The sequence below is a fragment of the Dermacentor albipictus genome, chromosome 1 (assembly GCF_038994185.2).
Source record: "Dermacentor albipictus isolate Rhodes 1998 colony chromosome 1, USDA_Dalb.pri_finalv2, whole genome shotgun sequence".
NCBI lineage: Eukaryota > Metazoa > Arthropoda > Arachnida > Ixodida > Ixodidae > Dermacentor > Dermacentor albipictus.
This window is the reverse complement of record NC_091821.1, coordinates 159207105-159231512: the sequence shown is the minus strand read 5'-3', so window position 1 is coordinate 159231512 and position 24408 is coordinate 159207105. Positions and strand designations below refer to the sequence as shown.

The following is a 24408-nucleotide window of genomic DNA, read 5'->3' as shown; positions in this document are numbered from 1 at the left end:
AAACACTGTCAAAAGCGCGTCTACTACTTCAGTGGAGCTGAGCTCTTTCAAAGGGATTGCTTCTGGAAACTTGGTAGCCGGACACAGCATGGTAAACAAGTACCTGTAGCCTGATTTTGTTTTTGGAAGAGGCCCTACCGTGTCTATTACAAGCCGTCTGAAAGGCTCTGTTATTAAGGGCACTACCTTCAGTGGAGCTTTCCAAGTCTCTCCTGGTTTACCAGAACGCTGGCAGGCGTCGCATGATCTTACAAAGTTTTCTACATCTTTGAAACAGCCAGGCCAGTAGTATTCCATAAGCAATCTTTCATTTGATTTGTTTATGCCTAGGTGGCCGGACCACCCATTTCCATGACAAAGACTCAAAAGGTCCTCCCTATACTTCGTAGGTATGACTAACTGATCTAAAATCTTACCCTTTCGATCCCTGTAATGCCGATACAACAATCCTCCTCTCTCATGTATCGTTACGTTGCGCCTAGCAATGCCTTCTTTAGCTGTGTCACGTAATTTAGCTAAGCTCTCATCATTCTTTTGCTCAGCTGCCAGTGACTCTCTATCCACGCGTAAGAGTTGATCGAAGTTCTTTGAGGCCGGTGATAATAACGACCCTGTCTCGCTTGTGAGCGCGTCTGCTTGCCCTTCCTGCAGGCTAGAACTCTGACACTCTAGTGCTACGCTCTCATTGAGCTGGTCAGCTGGCAGGCTCTCCTCAACTGTTCTTTTGTCCCTCGGGCCTAGCTCGGATTCGGGTACTGAAGTTATTCCCTTTTTTGCTTCCGCTGGAGGAGCTTGAGCATTTTCAGCCGAAAGCGCCGCGATCTTACGAGCTTGGCCTCGGGTCAATGCCTGTACTATGCCCTCTCCCAGTTTGAGCCCTCTGTCACGCAGTAACTGATTCGAACGATTCGAAAAGATGTAGGGATACTGCAGTGACAAAAATTTGGAAACTGCAGCCTCAGTCTCTAGCTCCCCGAATGGTCCACTGATTTTGACTTTGGCCATGGGCAGACACACGCTGTGTTCTTCTACAACCTGTTTTATCCATGCTACTTCTCCGGTGAAGTCATCTACCATCACGTAGGACGGATGGACAATGTCCAGCGTGGCGGCACTGTCTCTTAGCACTCGGCATGGTTTTCCATTAACTTGCAGGTCGTGGAGATATGGACTTAAAAGTTCCATATTCTCATCCTTTTCCTCCACGTAGGAAAAAACTACGCTAGGCTTCTGGCAGTTTACAGCTATATGTCCCAGTTTGTGGCATTTGTAACAGCGAATTGGTCTAACAGATTCGAATTTTCTTTTCTGTTCTTTTTGTGTGGTTTCTCCGTTAAGTTTCTCCTCGCTCTTTTCTGCGGGCTTTTCCGCCATGTCTACAGGCTCTGATCGTCTCGTTTGCGCACCCTTTTTGAACGGAAATGGTTTCCGCGGTCCATTTCGACCGTCCCAGTTTCCCTCCTCGGCGTTCAACTTTCTACGGGTTGCGTACTCTTCGGCTAATTCAGCCGCCCTTTCCACAGTGTTTACATTACCTCTGTCTTGCACCCACAGTTTCACAGCTTGGGGGATGGTTTTGTAAAACTGCTCTAGACACATGCATTCAATGATCATGTCTCTGCTGTCGTACGCTTCCGCGCTTTTAAGCCACTCGACTAGGTTGGCCTTTAAGCTATATGCAAACTCCGGATAGCCCTCGCTATCTTTCTTGCCTGTGCTCCTAAACCTTTGCCGAAAAGCTTCGGCTGAAAGGCGGTATTTCTTCAGGAGACTAGCCTTAACTTTTGCATAATCATATGCATCCTGCACACTCAATCTGGCGATTACTTCCGCCGCCTCACACGGCAACATAGACAGCAACCGCTGTGGCCATGTACTCGGGCCGAAGTTCATCTTTTCGCAAGTCCTTTCAAAATTGCTTAGGAACAAGCCTATGTCGGTCCCGACCTCAAATGGCTTTAATAGCCTGTCCATGCGGTACGATTCTGTCTCACTTGATCGTCCCAGAGCGCCTTCACTTCCTTGAGACATCTCCAAACGTTTGCTTTCAAGTTCCAGTTGCATTTTTCTTAACTCGCGATCTTTATCGCGTTCCTCCCTTTCTTTATCGCGTTCCTCTCTCTCTCTATCCCGTTCCTCTCTCTCTCGTTCTTCTCTTTCTTTTTCCCGCCGTTTCTCTCTCTTTTTGAGAAGTTCCAATCCCATTTCAATATCTTGCTCACTGGCCTGATTGGAAATTAGCTCCAATAATTCCGATTTGAGCATTTCCTTGCGTACATCTAGGCCCAGTTCCTCACCAACAATCAACAACTCGTCTCTCAGCAGTGTCCTTAACTCCATGACTGCTGCTTTACTGCCTTGATTCTGCTCTCTAAATCTAGCTAGGAAAACACTACCTAGCTAACACACAACAATCTAGCTTCCCTACTGTTCTAAACAGAACAACCAAAAAATGAAGCCTAGAGAGTCAAAGCAAAAACCAAGCACTCACCGCAGATACAGCACCATGTCGCAAAGTCCATCCCACCGCTGCCACCAGTTGTCAGGGTTGGGGGCTCAATCCCATCGTCCGTGGTCCTTTGCCAAGATTGGAGTACGGCATGAATTCGAAGGTAGCTGGCCCATGCCGTCGTCCAACTTATTTACGCTGAGATCGTTGATGAAGTGAAGAACTGCTTCTCATCGAGAACGAAGGAAAAAGGGTTTATTTACAGAAAGTAACTCAGTCTAACATGACTGCTTGAGAAAAAGAGTATTAGTCCAACAGGACTACATGAGAGAAGTGAACCAGTCTAACATGACTGCTCAAGAGAAGTGTGTCCAACATTCGCACAACCACAGTTTTTATACACTCGATCAGCCGGTCCTACGACGCGGCGGCTGTTCGTTTAGACATCACCAACTCGCAGCTGCTCTGAAGACCAGTTTACAGACACAAAGGCACACACATTCCGTACACAGAGGCAACCGCACGGGGTGCCGTTCCGGGAAACTGTCGTTGTCGATCGCGCGTCGCTCATTGTTCCGAGCCACTCCAAACCGTGAGAAGCACAAAAATAAGTCGTTCCCGCGGCAGCTTGACCAGGCGGGTCAAATCAGCTCCGCGTGGAATCATTGTCCACACACCGAACTCGTCCCGTCACAATGTCGAAGGGGCTGGAGGGAGGCGGCGGATTCCAGCGCAAAGGTCGCTTCTTTGAACGCCTCGCAGCTGCAGCGACGGAGAGGGGGAGGTGCGCGTCTTGCACCCCTTGTCGTAATCGGGTGGCAAGGTGGCAATCTTGTTGCGCAACTCGCCGTTCTTGACAAGAGAAAGATGATAGAGTTCCTACAACAAGTTTATACAGATAATGAGGTAGAGATAACATGGGAGGAGGAAACTACAAAGCCAGCTAAAATAAGAAGCGGTCTCAGACAGGGCTGTCCATTGTCACCTCTGCTTTTTATGATCTACATGAGCCAAATGGAAAAGAGACTAGAACAGAGCACAATAGGAACCGACATAAGCTATATGCTGGAAGGGCAGAAGGTAGTTCAAGTACTAGCCGGACTGATGTATGCAGATGATATAGTACTGCTTGCTGACACCCGAGAAGGACTACAGGAACTAATGAGCATATGTGGAGAGGAGGGAGAAAAATTGGGACTCCAATTCAGTAGAGAGAAGTCTGGGGTAATAGTATACAATGCAGAAAGGGGGGAACCATTGGAAATACAAAGCACGAAGATTGATCATGTTCAAAAATACAAGTATTTGGGCATATGGCTAAACGAGGGCAAAAAGTACTTTGAAGAACAGGAAAAAACTTTGATTGAAAAAGTGAAAAGGAACTCGGCTGTAATGAAACACAAGGCACTTTGGAACTATAATAGGTACGAGGTGGTTAGGGGCGTATGGAAAGGGGTTATGGTACCTGGACTCACATTCGGAAATTCAGTACTGTGCATGAAATCGGAAGTTCAGGCATGCATGGAAACGAGACAGAGAAGTGTAGGCAGGTTGGCCTTAGGAGCACACGGGAACACCCCTAATGAGGGAGTGCAGGGGGACATGGGATGAACGTCATTTGAAGGTAGAGAGGCAATAAGTAAAATAAAATTTGAACAGAGACTCTCAGCACTGGAGGAAAAAAGGTGGGCAGGAAAAGTGTACAAATATCTGTACATGAAAAGTTTGAACACAAAGTGGACACTCCGAACGAGGAAGCTGAGGAATAGATACCTACAGCCGAGGGAGGGGATCCAAAGTGGTTCTAGTGTGGGAAAGGAGGTGAAGGAGACGGAAAGAAAAATGTGGGAAGAAAGAATGCTCGGAAAGCCATCGCTATCAATGTATAGGTCACAAAAACAGGAGATTAAGAGAGAGCTCTTATTTGATAACTCGCGGGGCAGCTCACTATTATTCGAGGCTAGGACGGGGGTTTTGAGGACGAAAACATACAAGGCTAAATTTGAAGACGTGGACCTTCGGTGCGCAGCTTGCGGAGCCGAAATGGAGACCACTGAACATATAGTGCTGAGATGCACAGCCCTTCGCCCGACCCTGGCAGAGGGAACAGAGGCAGATATGGAAGGGGCATTAGGTTTTCCCGGGGAACGAGGGCAAATAGACGAGAAAAGAGTGGCAGTAACGAAGGGGAGGCTAGAGGATTGGTGGAGGAAGTCAAGGGATAGATAATAACATAAATCGGGGACGAAATGTTTCCTCTACTGTTTTAGATAGTTATCTTGGGGGGGGGGGGGAAGTAAAAACTAGGTTGGGAAAAAAAAAGAGGATATAAAGATAGAAAAAAAAAGAATAATAATAAAACAGGAGGGGGGAGCAAAAGGCTAGGTGGCGCCAGCCGCCGCCCGTTACAAAGGGTATAGCCGCCATCCATCCATCCATCCATCCAGTGGCAAGCCTGAAGCGAGTGAGTACGGAAGCCTCGTGGGTGGTCCGAATTTCCTATGTAAATAGCTTCTTCTATCTCTTTGACTCGGATGAAGTCGCGGCTCTGGGAGCCGGGTGGCCGCGGGCCACGGGTGCCACTACGGGCTGACTGGTATTGCGGCCTGGCACCGGGCGCTCCGACACCGTCTGGGACGGTGGGCGCCGTCAACTCGGATGCTGTGTGCACCGAGCGGAGTAGGACCATGGCACCTCACAGAGCTGACGTCTCCTCGCGGCTGCCTGTTTTGCGCCCATTTTGGGTGTTGTTTTTGGATGCCGGTTGTTGTCAGGGTAGCGACGCTTTAGGCCTAAGGCTTTACGAAGCTGCCTGTCGCACGTGGATGGACACAACCTGGTGGACCGTGGCGTTGAGGTGTTGCAAGTTGCTTCCCTCATTCTATTTAGCCTCGCACGAATTGAAATTACTCGTTCGACTCAAGAAAGCGAGCTTCGTTCACGTGAACCTAGCATCTGAGTAGCTGCCCGATCTTTAGCTAGCCGAGTTGAACATCGTACCACGTGGGCGATACGCATGCAGAATTCCTCTCCCTTGCACTACTTCAGTGTTTGCCGAGTGTTTTGAGTTTACGCAGCGTGATTGGAGTCACCCCTGGTTTGCCGTCACCTGCACATCGTCTGCGCTGCTGCCCCGGACTACGATCGAGCCACCCCGGGCGATGGTGATGCTGTGGCCAGTTCGGCGCGGCGACTTCGGCGGCCTCCTGCATCCAGCTCACAACCCTCGGCGGCGGACAAAAGAGCCGGCGGTCACCGACAGCTACGGCGGCTCTTCCCAGCACGGCGCGTCGGCGCGAGCGACGCTTGCTCGTATACCCACTACTGCGTCGTCGTCTCCGGAGACCTGGCCTGGAATCGTGCCGTCGAGTCTACAAAGCTGCTGCTGTGACCGGCGGACGCCAGCGGTGTACCCAAGGACAATGTCGGCTCGCATGCTATGGACAGCGTGTGGACATTTCTTCGGCGCGGCCATTGTTATATGTACTATCTTGTTCGCGAAGCAGGGGTAATGTTAGACCGTGTCACATGTTTCGCCGGAATAAGAAGTGATTTAAGGTTGGGGGGATGTGGGGATGCGCGACCCTCGCGCCTCCCCCGATGTTTTTCCCGCATAGCGCGTCTCCTGTGATCCCGCTTCGCCACGTGGCCTGTGTGACGTCAGCGCGGCCGATGTGGTTGAAGCGCAGTCCGAGAGATGGCGCTAGTGTTGCGGGGAAACCCTCGGCGGGAGAGACAAGGCGCGCTCTCTTGGGTTCGAGACGCCAAAGCGAGACGGACGTGCCGTCCCGCACGTGGAGCGACCCTCTTTCCCGGCGGGTCGGCGCGCAGCGGGGACATCTCCCGCGAGTGCGCGGCGACCGATGCATCTGCGAGACCGCCTCGCGTGGCCGCCTTCGAACGCGCCACGATTTGCGTGACTGTACACGCGAACGACCAGGCGTTGGGATCCACCATGGGGCGAACATATTCGCTCGCTTCCGGTCGCGGTGAGTCGGACTTCTAGATTTGTCGCGCGCCCATCGGCATGTTTTGTGGATAGCAACTCGGCTAGCAGGCATTGATGTATGAAAGGTGCAATAAATGCCCTTGTGATTGCACTACTGTGTTGTCGTTCCTTTGTCCCAAGAGTACGGTGTGAGAATCCCCACATCAGACCCCACAGTGAAAAGTGTAATATTTAGCAGAACAAATAACAATTTAAGTTTTATTAGGTCTATGTTCCTCACTTTAACTGGGAATTCAAAAGTGTTGTTCGTATATGCCATATCAAATTTAACATTTAAAAAAATGCCATTGCTCTCGAAGGTTCAAGTGTGACAAATCGTGGCTTTCCGAGCATGCGATGCCAACGCACAGAAATCACTGTGGAAATAATAATGCTGCATTTTCGGACACTGTCACTGCTTAGAAGTAAGCTGCCCAGTGTGAAGCCAAACAACTTATTGGCACGCAGCAACTACATCCTGTGCAGTGAAGGCCAAGGCTTGTGCCAATCAATCGGTAACAAAAACCGGCTGCGTTTCTGAGAAGGAAGGAAAAGAGGGCTCACCCACTGTGCACGATGATTGTTTGTGAAGCTTCCTTTCAATCAGAAAGGAAGCTTTCACCTTCTGCTCCTGAAGCAGAGGGTGATCAGGGGCAGCAGACAGATTTCTTTCTAGTTACCTGACGAGACTCATTGCTTTCACTGCACTGCATGGAATTGGCGAGGAACACTGCACACTGTATCCCGAATGCCGAGTGACATATCCCAGTGACATTTGCTCAATGGCTCAGCTATGCGTGCACCTCTGGGTTGAAACTTTACATGCCCAGAGAGCTGCACTCCGTTGTGCTACAGTGCCGAGTGCAATCGCCTTTTTAAGATCCAAAAGTTGATGTGGCATGTATGGACAGCTTGCTTCAGTTACCTAATTACTATGACGCACCTATCAGTAATAGTTTAAAAGTTAATCATATACTTTAAGCATATTATGTCTTGCCAATCTTCTGATGCCTGTCACAGCTGACACTAAACTTCAAAGGAAGCGTCTCCCAACTCCAGAAGTCAGTTCTTAAATATTACTTAGCCTTCATTGTAACATCCTATGCATATAAGGTCGGTTGGCAGCAGTTGAGAATTTTTCAAGCCAACCCTATTGTAAACTTACTGCAGTTACACTGGAGCAATAAGAAGACTGTAAATATGCATAGAAGTACCTTGAGACATAAAATGTGCTGAAGATGAGGCAAGTTTTTGGGACTGCTTTTATCACAGAGGTAGGTATATTAAAATGATCCAATGTAGTAATTCGACTATTTAAATTCAACTAACCTTTTAACCGAGAGCCAGACGATTGATCATAATGCAAGACTTGGAGCCTGTCATCTGTAGCATTCATAACAGTTTCCTGACATGCAAAAAGTTCACAATTTTCTGTATCACATTTCTAAGTTGGCCAATTTCTGCAGCACAATGAGTTCTTGCCAATTTCACCAGGAAAACAAACTGAACTGCCTAAAAGTGCAACTGTCATGCGTTTAGCGGATGCTCATAAGTGGCAAGAATATCTAATCATGAAGCTAATGAGATTGCATGCTTGCCTGGTGGTGAGGCAATAACAGTCGCATCACTCATGAGCATGACATTTGTGTTCTTCAGCACCTTGGTTTCATTTTTCTCATTAAAAATGGCCAGAATTTATTACATTGCAGATATCAGCACCACCTTTTTGCATGTCTGAAAACAACTGTCAGCTTTTCCATTAGAATCTTGCAAAAGGATAATTGGTCAGGCTCCTTTGGTTAAAAGTCAAATTACCACCATGAACGAGAAGAAAGGGGGTTAACCGAGGGGCCCATTTTTTATTAGTCATATCATAAGAAGCCAACAAACACTGACACCAAGGACAACATAGGGGAAATTACTTGCGCTTAATAAATGAAATAAAGAAACGATAAATTAATGGAAATTAAAGTGGATGAAAAAACAACTTGCCGCAGGTGGGAACCGAACCCACAACCTTCGCATTTCGTGTGCGATGCGTGCGATGGCTCGGTTCCCACCTGCGGCAAGTTGTTTTTTCATCCACTTTAATTTCCATTAATTTATCATTTCTTTATTTCATTTATTAAGCACAAGTAATTTCCCCTATGTTGTCCTTGGTGTCAGTGTTTGTTGGCTTCTTATATGACTAAAAATTGGGCCCCTCGGTTAACCCCCTTTCTTATAGTTCATTACATAACGAGGGTCTCAAATCCGGCTACATTGATGCCTTCAGGTGGCATATGTGGGTTTATTGACCAGTTGCCTTCACCTAAAAAGATCATGTTCTCGTGACGCCTGTGGCAAGAAGGACGTTCCACGTTCGCCGCGAAGGTCTCCGAGTGGTGGCACTGGCTAACACTCCCAGGGTTCTACTAGGACACATAAATACCCAAGAAAGTGGATGGGGAAACAGCGCCGCGGTAGCTCAATTGGTAGAGCATCGCACGCGAAATGCAAAGGTTGTGGGTTCGGTTCCCACCTGCGGCAAGTTGTTTTTTCATCCACTTTAATTTCCATTGATTTATCGTTTCTTTATTTCATTTATTAAGCACAAGTAATTTCCCCTATGTTGTCCTTGGTGTCAAGTGTTTGTTGGCTTCTTATGATATGACAAATTACCACCGTGTAATTTTAAAATTTATCCTGCTGATGTAAAAGCAAGCTTTTAAGAACTTCAAGGCCATTTTTTGAAATACTATGTATAACAGTAACGGAATCGCATCGCATACAATATGTCTAAGTATCATGGTATTATTTTGCCAGAGTATCTTGGATCATGCCACATTTTCAAGGTATGTTTCCCAAGCCACTCTAAATGGCTTGAGGACATTGGGTCTCATAACTGCTGTCTGCAGAATCAAACGCATGAACACTTATACTGTGGTGGCTGCCTTAAGAAGATTAAAAGTGATACTAAAAAATAATATTAGGCTAGCACTATTAAATTACACTTATGCAATATTAAGATGGCCAGTGTCACCATGAGAAGAGGCTTATTAAGGTGGCAAAGATGCTGCATAAACCAAATGGCTAATACAGCCACTCTGAATGAAGTTCCCATACCAGCTCGTCGTGATGTCATAAATTTTGATGGTGTCAACACAGATGTAATTAACTTTGTATCCATAAAGAACACTGCACCCTCACTGAACCCAAAACTCAACCATACATGTTTCGAGAACTTTTGCTGCACCAAAACAGCCTAAATATAAGAGAATACGTTCAAATCCATGACGTCACACTTGAGTTTACTGTCAATCGTCAGAAAGTAAAGTTTAACTTTCATTTTCTAAGCAACCAAGAGTTGGTATAGTGTTGCTGCTTAGAGTGCCTTTAAGGATGCCTCTACCATGAAGAAAGAGACTCGCACTCAGGACACACACCGGATATGAATCTGTGTGCAGTATTGTAATGTACTCCATGTATTGTGCCCTGTGCTTCTGATGCTAGATTCCAGCCTCCAGAGGCTGCCTACATGTAGTAGCGACGTATGGCTGTCTTCCACATGTGTGCAGTGCTTTAGATTTCAAAACTTGAAGTGAAAATGCTCCACATCTTGCAAGCAGTGTCGAGATGCACATATCCTCACATGCAGTGCAATGTGCAAGTGTAAACTGCTGGACACAACTAGTGCTGGACTGAAAGGGTACCGAATCACGTTACCGTTGTTCATTCATTCAGGGAGCATGAAACAAACGAAATGTAGACCAGAAATCTGTTAGCACACACAAAAAAATCGACCCATTCTTATGTTCTCAATGTAGGCTCCAACTAACCTCAGCATGGTTGTGAAGACCGAAAGGCACGTTAAGTCACTTTCAAGTGTGGATGTCTAGTCAATATGACAGTTATCCTGAAATGGCCATGTACAAAGCACATTCAGTCAGCATTTAGACATATTATGCATAAATTATTTTAATCACAATGTAAAAAATTGCAGGTATCATGCGAGATTCAGTGCACAATAAAGCCAAAACACTTTTTGCTGACACAATGCTATCTAACCATTTTTTTTTTTCAACAACCGTGCAGCATAGCTGAGCATATGTGCTGGGTAGAAATAAGTATTTTCTTTTCTATGCAATCTTTCACATACTTTTGCAACATACTAGAGTTTGGGCAGCAACCAGCAAGCACAAGATCAGTTTAGTTTGGTTACCACACAAACTACAATGTGGCACATGCGAGGTATCTTCACAGCAGTTCAAGGCAAGGCTTCTGTGCAGAACAATGCTACTCTACATACAGCAGTAAAAATGTATTGCAACATTTTATGGCGTAATCACAAATCACACTGTAAAGGCAGCATCTGGAAATTCTGTATGGTGCTATACCTCCTTGAAAAAGCTTCAAGGGTGCACTATCACATCTGCTTTGATGGCACAAAATTTGGTTACGATGGTGTTTGCTGTAAATCATTGCTGTATAACCAAAGTTCACTGAATTGTGCACACCTAAATAAACTCTAGAAAACTAGACATACCGGTTGCACAACATCACACTTTTCAGGAATTATTGGTACAGGGCATAAAAGCATTGCAAAATAGAGTTCATGTGAATTGTTGGTAGGAAAATACAGATGAAAAGGAGATGTGGCAAAGACAATGCAATCATAGAAATAGTTCTTGGTGTGTGTGTCCGTTATCTCTGTCCTGTTTTCATGCCATTTCATTTTCATCTTTAATAAGAATGCCACATTAAACCAGTATGTGCTACATCCAAGCAATTACTGCAGCAAACTTTTCCTGCTGCATGCATTTATGGTATGCACAGCCAATGAAATGTTAAACACACTACAATATATATAGCATTTCTTTATCCAGGAAATAAAAAGAGCATAGTTGCAGGACAGAAATTTGGGCAAACTGACTGTGAGTACAATTTTTTACCATAGACTGGCACAGTGATATAGCACACAGTGGTAAGAGGGCCACAGTGAAATTGTATACCCTCCTTTGTTGCCATGTGCTATGCAATGACATTCTGTTAATAATTACGTGATCAAGGTTAACATCCAAAAGCAACATCTGGGCTATGAGGGATGCTGTAGTGGCGCATTCTGAATCAACATCAATGATGAGAGGTCCTTTAACATGCATTAAAATTAACAAAAATTCAGCAAGTGCTCGTTGGTACATACTGAATTTACTGCAGTGCTTTGGTGATATGAAATGCAATACAATAAAGGAAGACACACGGCCATGCAAGCGTAAACCCAATGGGTACAGTAAAAGTCATCAGTAATGGTTTTGTTCCGGCACACACGGCAGTTTCCTGCTAGTGCTCATAAATTTCAAAACTGCTTTTAACTATGCCACTGACAGTGTAGCGCGTTTCTTACCTTAAAAGGGCCCTCACCAAGCCCCATCAGAAACCTTAGTCATACATTAAAAGTTTGTAGTGCCATGTAGAAAGCGTTTAACCGCAACAAATTATAAAAGTGTCCAGTAGTAGGAGAGAGAGAAGCAAATCAAATCTTGCAAGGTCATCATGTGAAGAGGCAAGGTATCATCCTTATGGCAAAAACTCTCTCCTACTGCCTCGACCAGTGCTTGTAAGTGACATTTTTCTCTGGCATTCTCTCATATCAAAGCCAAGGGCCCACGTGACATTTCTTTTACAGTACGGACTCGCCCCCCCCCCCCCTTTCTGCCATCCTTCCTTCTTGCTGCATTGCAAATTCACATGAAAGGCAGTACAGAGACAGTTTTGTGCATTCTGTGTTCTACAGAAATCACAGTTTTGTGTCCTGCTGTTATGTGCGCAGTAAAGTCATATATGCGTATCTTGTAAGTGAATGGTATCTTATACACAACATCCTCTACACACCCAATTAATGTATCTATGTGTTTCTATAGGGAAGAAGACAGTTAGTTGTTCCATAGTACCTAGTACATGGTAAAAGCAAATCTGCTATAAGTCACACAAATAAAATTGCCAAGCGTATATAATGAGATATATTAAATATTTTTTGCTTGAAGGAAGTCGTAGGGCAGAAAGGCATATTTATATTGGCCTAAGGGAACATAGGCATGCTGCCGGTATGCTAGAGACTTTGGAAAATTTACCGGCATACTATGTATGCTGCTGACCTGAACATATTTTTAGGAAAATTCAGACCTTGGTTCAATGTGGCTCAAAGACTGCAAACGAGATAATGCAAGTACAATTAATGCCAAGGAATGCACTAGGAAGTGATGTGAACACACAATCAGTGGCTTTGAAATACCTGCTTTTATATTTACACGTAAATAATAGCTGGAAATTGCCACCTGTGACCACGCAAAAAACCACTAAGAATTACTTTTACTATGATGATTTTTCAGTTCCTTCTTTCATGTCATATAGTGTAGAACCTCGCTGATATAATCCCGTTATGTATGATTTCCCGGCACCAACATTCGTGATTGAGAACACACACATACACACACAAAGAACCCATAAAGCTACGCTTATTTTTTTACCGGTTCATACGTTCCCGGAAAACACGATATTTCGGCACCAATGTTCAGTACATTCAGTACAATTAAAAGCGTACTGCACGCTTTTGATTGGCGAGAACCCAAACGCGCTGCCATTCCCTGCTCTAGACTGTGATCATATAAGTCTTCTGTCTGCTGGACACCATGTAAACAAGGCACGAGGCATGCGCAATCGAGAACAGTAGCTGCCCACTGCATCAGCTACCCTGCAATACTCGCTCGCCCGTACTACATGGAAACGCTGGTGCTCACTCAGTTTCTTATTCCAGTACCAGCAAATCTGCTCCCGGGTCCTTGCACGCCGCATTCACAGCTATCGCCTCCAAACCCCATTGTGGTAATCATATTCATCTTCTTGCTTGACAGCACGTGGGGTGTAGTGCCATTGAAAGCATACTGCACGTTTTTTAAAAAGTAGGCGATAACCCAAACGCGCCGCCGTTCCCTGCTGCTGGCAGCACGATGCGAGAGTCGCGTTTCGTTATGGTGACATCCGGCGTCGCCCACCAATTCAATTTCGTTTCGGTTTCCCGTCACCGCCTTAAAACACAACGAAATAGGAAAACAAAACGCGTCTCGTGTCTCCTGCCGCAACGATTCGCACATTTCACATTATGTATACGTCAATTACAATTGAGCCGGCCAAATTTTTTGCGACTTAGGAACGTGCGTCTTTCCAGATAGTATGTGTTTTCTTGCGTTTTTTTTTTCCAGAACGTACGAACAAGGTTCTACAGTATATCTGACGTACACATCCTAGTAAAAAATTCAGTTTGGAGTTGTATGTCTTCATTCTTTCTTGTATTTTTTTGTCACCAAAGCAGTGCAGTAAACCTAAAAAAGCTGAAATTGGTATGTCAGCAATTCTTCATTCTTCTCCTATGCTAACATAAAAAAAAAAAAATTCCCAGAATGAAAATTTAACACACATGAAAGTGACTTCACAAACTTGATTTTTCAGATGAGCAAGACATGTTTGTTCATCATGATAAATATTCTGCTATCATAAAGCATGATGAATTTCATGTTTAATGTTTGACAAAATGGTGTTATTTTGCCTGAAGTAGCCGAACGTGGGCGATTTGACATTGTAGAACAATGTCAAAAATTGCAATAAAATTAAGACAAAAAATGTCAGCACAGAAGCTGAATAATTCATTTCATCCTAAATTCTTTCTGCAAAAAGAACTACGCAGGAAAAAAATCAAATACACTATTTCTTAGTGGACAGTAGGACAGCAACTGTGCAACTAAAAGCTAGTAAAATCCATAGACTTCCATATAAAAGCAGCATTATAACAGGTGTATTTTTTTTATGCAACGAGCACCACTTTTGAGATCATGAGACCTTAAAATGTGCTACGAAATACACTCGCGTTCTAGTTAACTTTTCCATAAAGCGTGCCTCTGACATTTCAGGACAATCTTAACTCAAACGCCAAGGTATATTAGCAGATTTTGGTGACAGATATCACAAAAGTGGTACTAGTTATAAGATTTCTGCTAAGCAGACATGACTTCACTACTCTTTGGCTTCAATTTCGCAAATACAACATATGTCCTAAAGTCAGTAATTAAAATGTTTTGCCGTTTTTGCAGATATGCGAAAACGGCTGAGGCCCAAATACGCCAGTTTCTTTAGAAGTGTTACGAATAAAAAGAGACACCTGGTATAATATTTATGCTATTCACCTTGAATACATTCTCTTGCTCTATACATAAACAGCAAGCTCTCACTTTGTGGGAGCACATGTATTAATTTAGAACTCCCATGACCACTACATAAGGAGCAGTTCAAGAACACTGCACTTCTTGTATAATGTGGCTAGGTAAAAAGTTAGAAGCTGAACACAACTAAATATAAAGGAGAATGGAATGACAACAAAGGACAAGCCCAGTAGCCAATACTAGTATGAATACACAGAAGTTTACTAGCAAGGGAACTTGGGTCTACAGTGCACAACTACATGAAGTAACACTAAAGCTAAATTACGTTTACCAGCTATAGTTGGCTTTTTGTCTGTCTGGAAAATGAGCTTAGCACAAACATTACCAGTGTTTCTTTAAAATGAAATGTGTTACGCTACAATGTAAAATCTCTCGACTGAGATAACTGCACATGCTGCATGGCCAAGTTGTAAAGAGTTTTACAAGGATGACAAATCACTTTGCTATAGCCAGCTTCAGACAGAGCAAGGCCTTGATATAAGCTCATCGTAGGATACTTGATGGGGTAGTAGTTATTGTGCTGGATATTTCACAGGGTTCATAGCAGTTCCTGTAACTTCCAAGGGTCTGAGAAAGCGTTTATACAAAGAGAGATTGTGCTTAACACATGCACAGACGCAATTTTTTTATCATCACAGTACAAAGGGAAGCCAGATGAAGGAAAAGCCAGATGTGCAAACAAAATTCTCAAAAAAGAAGAGAAAAAAGCCAGGAGCTTATAAGCACTCTAAAATTTAAGCCTTTTCAAGGTCTAGAAAATGGTGCTTTGGTAGACAAGGACAGGAAACATTTCTTTTCAATATTTTTCAAGGATTGCTACAAACCATGTTTGAGAATGAGAAACCAAGCTAGTCCATTATAAAACATTTCTTGCTGTAGTTTGCTCCAAATGGTTTGCAACATGTTGCAATGAGATGTAGTCAACTTTGTTAAGATGCCCAAATACTGCATATTTTGAGAAAGGCATGACACAAGAAAAACACTACAACAACAACAACGAAAAAAAAAAAAACATGCTATGAAGGCGCGCCCACATGCAATATGGCATGCACACCATAAACCCTTGTCATGCTTAAAGCCCCCACGTCTGTAATGGCAGGATTAAGTGGGCACACAAAGCAAATATACTGCAACCTATAATAAAATAAATGTGTCCAGCGACGGTACGTGTTCCAAAGAAAAAAAAAAACTTGACCTATAAAGCTGACAAAGATCTTGTGATTAGCATTAAGAGGGATTTTATTGAATCTTGCCTTTGTAACTTGCCATTAACTTGCAAATAATGGAACCAGACACTGGCACCTTAATGAAATAAAAGTGCCTAAATGCAAATTAATTTGGCCCAAGTCAGACTACAAAACATCTAATTAACAAAAAGTATGCTGAACCATACTGTGCACTCATTCTTGAAATGGCAAGCCATAGCCTGTTTGTTCAGTGTTCAGTATTGACACCGATTTACCTGCAGTCATGTTACCTGAATGCACCCAAGTCACTACAGGACACTGCTGAAAAGAAATGCTGGACCACTTTTTCTGACATTCTTTCACTGCTGCCTCTTCTACTACAGCTGTCTGCAACAGCACATGCATCTTTGAATGCTACCTACGTCTATTCACCACATCCTCCTCTCTTTATAGCCATTTTCAGCATTGGAGTTTTAGAAATAAGGGGTGCAAACGGCTTGCGATACCCCAAAATCAAGGTCAGTGAGAGTGTATATGCCCACTCTTGGTTGGGTACTTTTGTATGCATAACCTATAGCATCTGCTAATTTAGTTTCCACTACTTAAAAAACCCTATTGTTGACAGATTTAGGCAATTGTCTAACAAAATTAATATGAGAGCTGAGGAACTATAAGCTTTGCACTAGAGTGTGCAGGCCAAAGGTCATGCAAATCATCAATGGAATGCCTTGGAGATTTATCTGCAACAGCATTTTGAATGTGCGTAAAAATTTTCATTCTATTCAATTATTACAGTGACATGAGATCTTTCAGAATAGGCATAAAGAATTAAGGTATGACTGCATTTGGGGTGGCATTTGAGGAGAAAATTTTTTCCATTCCAATTTTGTGCCATTTTTGTTTTTTCCTGCACCACAAAGGTAATCACAGTTAATATTGCTTGAGCCAATAACTAAAGAGTGACTAGGACTAGAATCAGTGTGTCAGAACGAAATGAAAACCAAGAATGAAAAAATATCTATATTTTCGATTGGAATGAAAACAGCCGAAACATTATTTTATTTTGAAGTGAAACTGAAATATTTTATATCAGTTTTCGGTTCAAGGGGAAAATTGGCAATCCGAAACAACCGACGTCGGGCAACATCAGCATCAGCGTCAGCATCAGCGTGTATCTCAAACAGGGATAATGTGAGCGACAGCTGGCTTAACATGCCACTAATCAAACCATGCCGCTCAATGCACTAGCAGTAGCAGCACTAACAGATAGGAATCGTAGCAGAGCTCGGAGCAGGTGTTTACGCGCAGCAGAGCTTATTGTTTCGTTTTCTACAGGTCATGGTAAGGGAAGTTTACAGCTCGCCCAAATGGAATGCGACAGAACCAATCGCGCTCAAAGATATTTCAAGTATGACACTGTCTCAAACAAATCAACATGCCAGATTGATGACTCCCAGCACGCAGTTTCAGGCGACCACGATGAACACCTGTAATGTCATCTGCAGCAGCGCGACAAGGAGGTGTATGACAAAATTCTCGCCGAGAGAGCCAAGTCCACAAAGTGCTTCATATCGGACGAGGCTGAAGGCTTTCCTACGGCAAAGCTCAGGCAAGTGGATATGCAACGCATGCTTCAGAATACTTCGTGGAAGTGCGTTTCACTCGATATAACAGTGAACAGCATAATGAACAGTTGCATCGAACTAGTCACGAGAAACAGTTGGCCATTTCTGCTTGTCAATGACTTTGGCTTTCGCAAAGTAACTGATCCTGTCCTAAAAGCACTAGGTGCCAAACGGTCTATCATAGCAGAGACTGTTAAGGACAGAGTCCACAAAGAAGTGAAGAGCACGCGAGAGGAAATTTCTCAGTCACTTAGAAAATGGATGCTTTCTTTAAAAAGTGACTGCACATGGAGACTTGACAGAGCTCTGCTTGGCATCAATGTACAGCAGGCAGAAAATGGAAGACTAATTATTCAACTACTGGCCATGAAGGAACTTTTCGACGGACACACTGCTGAACATCGGAAATTACAGGTGAAAAGCATGCTATGTCGCTATGACTTCAGTGTCACCCAGGTGTACAGCATCACAACTGATAATAGTGCACACATGCTAAAGGCTGTCGCGTTCTCAGCAAAACAGACGACAAAACTGACGCTTCCAGCTCAGACGAAGACGCCGATAGCAGCAACCCTGAATTTCGATATTACAACTCTCTGCTACATGACTCAGAAGATGCCATGCCCAGCGCCTTAGTCTTGATGACGCAGACTTTATGTTAGGTGTCATGTGTGCTGTGCACACACTGCAACTGGCCGTTATCGATGCTCTTAAAGAGTCAGGTGCCTACACTATCGTCTCAGAGTGTCGTGCGCTTGTGAAGAAACTCCGCGTAAAAGTGCTATGGGCTTGATAAGGAAGCTAGGGCTAAAGAAGCCTGTCATCGATTGCCCGACACGATGGATATTGACGTTGAACATGTTAACCACGTTGATTGAACTAAAGGACTTCAATGAGGACTTTCTATCGGACGAAGGGACCACAAGATGGACTGGTAGCATGTGAGCACAAGCAGAAATACTCGTACAATCCTTTCAGCCGGCACAAGCCACAAAGATCTTCAAAGCGAACAACTCACAATTGATTATTTCTATGGTGTATGGTTGACGTGTTGTATGAGGACCTCAATGATACCGATTCCATTTGCACAAACTCTGGTTCACCCATGAAGAAGTGAAAGCGAGATCTCTGCAATACAGATATTTTTTCGTGCAGCACTGTACATGGACCATCGCTATCGCCTTCTCCTTTCCACTGACCAGAAATGTCAAGCAAAGATGCACCTGAGCAAAACCTAGAAATGAATTACAGGCCTTCAGCAAAAGAAGGGTAACAGCTGTATTCCAGAAAGCACGGCTGCCCTAACTCCAGAGGAACCAGAAGATGCCTTTGAAGCATTTCTCAAGACAAAAGAAGCTGAGGCTGGAGCTCGTTCACATTTGACAAGTAAGCTAGGCTTAGTGAACATTGCATGCTTGCAGGAAATGCTTGACAAAGAGCCACACCTTCCAGAGGGCACGAATGCGTTTAAATTTTGGGAAGAGCGAAGAAAGCAGCAACCAGAGCTGTACATATTATCGCAAGTAGCCCTTGGTGTGCCAGCCGCACGTCAGCATGGAGAGGGCCTTCTCGGCGCTGAAGTTAGTTTTATCATAACAGCAGTCTAGCATTTCGGTGAGTACACTCAACGTGCTGCTTCTGAGATCATGCTCAATGCCTTGACTCAAAGCACAAAGCATGATCTGCGAATAATTCACTTATTGCAAAAAATAGCATGTTTTGATCGTTACTTTACTTCAAAAAATTTTCCATGCAAACAAAAACCATTACAAACCGTTACAGATAATCTTTTTTCCGATCTGGAGCAGAACCAAAGCAGAAATTTTTTCAGAGGAATGAAACTAAAACTAGAAAGAAAAACATTCCGTTGTGACACCCTGACTAGAATACAATTATCACTTTAGCCCAAGGGTCACTTTATGGTTACAGCTTTGGAGTCCCACTCAAAGATCTCTTGGCTAATAGGGCACATTTCTCAAGTAGCATATAGGCCACTTTCATAAGTACGATTAGGCCAGATGTGACAAAAACAGAAAAGGTTGGTGGCAGTGCCACCTTCCATATCACATTGTGGTAATGACTGGCCAAGTACAACCAGCCAACAAAAAAATAAAATGAGCTAGGTTGCAAATAATGAAACTTAAAAAAAAAATTTTACGTTAGCTTAATCTGTAGGAAAATGCCAAAAACAAAAGGAGATCAGAATTATGCAGATCCCACATGCAGTGGGAATCAATGTAATGCAAAGAATTCTGCATGCAGCTAGCTATCTAGCCTCATTTGCAGCTCTGCAAAGCATTACCTGATGGACCAACATGTTTATGTAAGTTAAGAAATTGTGTATGTGACAAACGTGTGTGTCACAACAGCAGTAAGATAATTGCGCGGATAATAAAATGATGACTGTTTTTTTTTTCATATTAAGACGACCTGTTACAACCTGTTCCATAAAGACCTGGGCTAATACTGAAGGTGTTACGATGTCACAAATCTACGTAGAGTTAACTGCTACAAAGAAAGGACTAAGGAATGTGCAGCAATCCGGAGTTGTTGCCAAACATGTTGTTGCCAGTGCAGTCTAGCACTGGCAACAACATGTCTCAAAGCACTGGCTGCCATAAAAGAAGAATGAGAGAAACTGGCATGCTCCCGCTTTAGTTGGCAGCTTGTTGCTATGCGATGTGATGCACGTGAAAGACAGTGGCAAGACTGAAGCCGAATGGAAACTGGTACATGCATGCACACATGCTTTTGCTTGTGCTATGCGATGTTGCACATGCTTAAATAGCCATTTGGTGTTGGCACAAGAGAAGTGTCCGGGCAATCGTTGCCTAATGGTTAGAGCATCGAGCTGCTGTGCTGGGGGACCCAAGGTTCCATTCCATGATCGAACAAGTGAAGTTCTTCTTTTTAATTGAAAAGGCCCTAAATTATGTGAGACAGGAACCTACCTACAGCAAAGTGCCTTGAATAAGCCAAAGAATGCTTTGCATAAAAAAATTATGACACAGCAGGCAGCAAACAATTAACAACTTGTCACCGTTACTTCGTAAGCAGAGAAAAAAAAAGTTACAGCATCTCATGTTTTGTTGTAATGCTTCAAATGGCTGAACTTTAGGAACCTAGTCAATGGTGGAAGAAACGAGGCTCATTGTAACAAGCGCAATATGTGCAACATTAGGGCAGTCATGTCACCAGCACTGGGATTTGTGTACACGTAACATCGAATGAGGTGCATGGGAAGTTCTGCCATTCCACCAAATATTCTCCACATGCGCCAAAAGCTCCAAATGGTTTATTTAATCCCTTATTACATTAATTTAAATTTTCTAATGACAGAATTAGACAAGCCTTTGTTTAGGTCAAATATGCTCAAACAAACCTTAACGTTCTAAAGAAATGTGAGGCTGAGATTTGATGAGCGAAAGTTGTTGCAGATCATATACGATACACCATGCAGTTAACGACACATCGTGCACATATACAAAGATCATAAGAAGCCTACAAACACTGACACCAAGGACAACATAGGGGAAATTACTTGTGCTTAATGAATGAAATAAAGAAACGATAAAGTAATGGAAATTAAAGTGGATGAAAAAACAACTTGCCGCACGTGGGAACCGAACCCACAATCTTCGCATTTCGCGTGCGATGCTCTACCAATTGAGCTACCGCGGCGTCGTGTTCCCATCCACTTTCTTGGGTATTTATGTGTCCTAGTAGAACCCTGGGAGTGTTCGCCAGCGCCACCACTCACAGACCTTGGCAGCGGACGTGGAACGTCTTTTTTGCCGCAGGTGTCACGAGAACGTGAGAACGCGAAATGCGAAGATTGTGGGTTCGGTTTTCACCTGCGGCAAGTTGTTTTTTCATCCACTTTAATTTCCATTACTTTATCGTTTCTTTATTTCATTCATTAAACACAAGTAATTTCCCCTATGTTGTCCTTGGTGTCAGTGTTTGTTGGCTTCTTACGATATGACTAATAAAAATCGGGCCCCTCGGTTAACCCCCTTTCTTCTCGTACATATACAAAGAGACATTCAAATCGCAAAAAAGCTGCAAAATATATCAGGAACATTGAAACAGTTAAAAGCTTTGCTGTAAAAAATGGACTGCATTCCTCGCAGCACCAGCAAGTACAAGTTTCTTTAACCCTTTCAGGGCCAATGACGTAGATATACGGCGCCGCGAACAAGTCCAAAATGGCTGATGCCGTATATTTACGGTGCCGTCTTTATGGTTAAAAAGCGGGCCAATTTTCTAACTTTTTGTTTCCTGGGATGTGCTGCCACTATGTAGGAATACAGGGAATTTTTTTCGCGAGCATCCCTACCTCGCCTTTCGTAGCATGGTTTGTTTTAGAGCTAATTTGCTCCGGCGTGTCTATATACTACTGCTCACACATTGGCACGCGTGCGGTCAGGCGGCGCTTTGGGTTTTGTTCTGCAGGCGGCTTTGGCTTCTTGCGCTCACAAAACTGATAACTATCTTGTTACTAATCGCTCAAAGGGCGACCGCCTGTTTCTCGCTCGTTTAGTGCTCACAGGGGTGCGCATAGGAAGGATGCCGCCATGCATACGTTTCCCTTTTTTTTTTTTCTGAGACTCGTGAAAACTAATTGCCTCTGGATCGTGATAACGTGAAGATTACCGGAAGTTTGTCACATGTTTTGCTTTTTTGACGGGCACATAACCACACCGTTTTCTTGAGTGTGCTTACCTACGCAGTTTGATTACGCTATAGGCATAAATATGAGTGTAAGAGCAGGAACATTTGAGACTTGCGAAATATTCTCGTGTGCGCATTTTATAAGCCTTGAACTATGTGGATAACAATGGATCAAATTGTTAATTCTGATAACTTTATTTTCTTTTTTACTGTTGTTATTCATGAATAAAGAGTACATATATAACAATGCAAAATATTTTTTTCTCACTTTACGATCCACCTAGAAAAATTACGGTTAATATTTTTCAAAATAGGTCCCTCAGAATTATTGGAATGTGCAATAAAAAAAATCAACCCTGGGCGATCGCATATGGCAAAAAAAATTGACCCTGAAAGAGTTAAATTTGATGATGTTGCCCTTGACTAATTGATAGCATCCGTATCTAGGCTGAGTCGTTTATAGCGCTTTCTTTTGCGTAAATATTTGGTTTGCAGTCTTTACGAACTTGGCGCAAGCTGAAAATCAACCTTAATTCTCTTCCCAAGAGTTATCTGCTGCTGCTGTTGTCATTAGCCCTTGAAACACAGCAGGCCCCACTCTGTTTATCGTAAACACTGCTGGCATTTTCATTTTCTGACATATTTGCTACAGTAATAGTGCTAAGAAATAGCATAATAGTGTTAAGAAATAGTATAGCCCATAGAAACATTCTAATTGGTCACTAAATTTGTTCTGTCATGAGCAAACAAATACCTGCTCCCTTCTACAAAATAACCCATAACTGCATGCTGTATGATATGTGATATACTAGTACTTAATGAACCACCTGAATGTCTTTGTCATTTAAAACATCACAGTAGGCTGATATACAGCAAACATTGGTGTTTTTTGTACATTGATTTCAGGCATGTAAACTGTGGTGAAAAAAGAACTTTATGAACTTTTTGCACATTGTGTGATGAGCGGCCAAGATTCCAGAGTTATACACAGATTCTGGGTAAATATGTAAGATTTTATTTCAATCCAATTCTGTTATGTTTGAAGAAGTTGGTCTTTGTGTACCATATTATGATACACCATGTGGTAAGGAGTTAGCAGTCTAACCAAATTTTTATTTCAAGCCTGTATGGCGCCGCCACCTCTTGCGTCATCAATTCACCGTGCGCCGCCGTCGGCAGCAGCCAACTTCCTTTACTGGGCCACAACAGGACACAGAGAATTGGCCCGTGTCACTTAGTTACATTGAATTGTACCTTGAAAATGTTTAACTGCACATTTATTTATATGAAATAAATTTATACGGTGTCCTGTGTGAAAGCCTCAGTAATGACCGGTGTACAAACAACCTTCGCAAAACCCAGGTTCATTCACATCTTCTCTGACACATAGGTAACATTGAGAAATTTTCTTTTCTCTGTTTAAGGCACTCGTGACAACTAAGAGTGAGGAGAAAGAGAGAGAGAAAGAAGTTACAATTTTGTAGTTGGAAGTAGTAAAAATGTCACTGGTACAAATGGTACTAGTCTGCCACTGCAGCACCATGTGCCATGGAAATCTGCCCTTGACATATGGTCTGGTTCTATAACTTCACTAAATGTCAAACAAAGCTGACGGACTGTGTATGTAATGTAATTTGCCCTATGCAACCTGCATGAAATTTTTTTGCATGCAATAAAGAACATTTGACAGTGTCATACTTAATGAAGATCAATGTACTATCCCTGTTTTCCAATTAAACTAAGTTTCACACAGATATCATAAGATATATGGCAACATTATACAGTCTTTACTGCTGAATGGCTCAAAGAAGTGTAATTCCATTGACGCCTAGCTACTAAATACACGATTCCATTCTACTCACACACCATCTGCCAAAAGCTGTGCATAGGCACTGCAGAGAACATTTCATCAATGTAGAGGTGCTAGTTTTGCAGCCTGTCTTCAGCACAGACTATTCCAGGCTTCCATGCTTTGTTTTTTTTCTTGTGCACAGCTATCCTTCTGGAAATATACTGATTTACCTAGGGACATATACCACACAAATATTCACTAAGGAATTCATATTCAGCCTGCTCCACTCAGCTGAAATATACTTGCTTGACTCAGTTCCAACACGAGCAGTCCTCAGAGAGCTTGCTATCTGAACTGACACAGTCAGAACTGTCAGTTTTCAAATCTAAATAATTTTTTTTTTCTGGATATTATCATCCTTTAAAATGTGCATCCAAAAGA

At 43.3% G+C, this 24408-nt stretch overlaps 1 pseudogene; it reads left to right on the top strand.

Annotated features, from left to right (window-relative positions):
- The first annotated feature begins 10321 nt into the window (after nt 1–10321).
- On the top strand, nt 10322–21377 carry LOC139051402 (uncharacterized; annotated as a pseudogene).
- The last annotated feature ends 3031 nt before the right edge of the window (nt 21378–24408 follow it).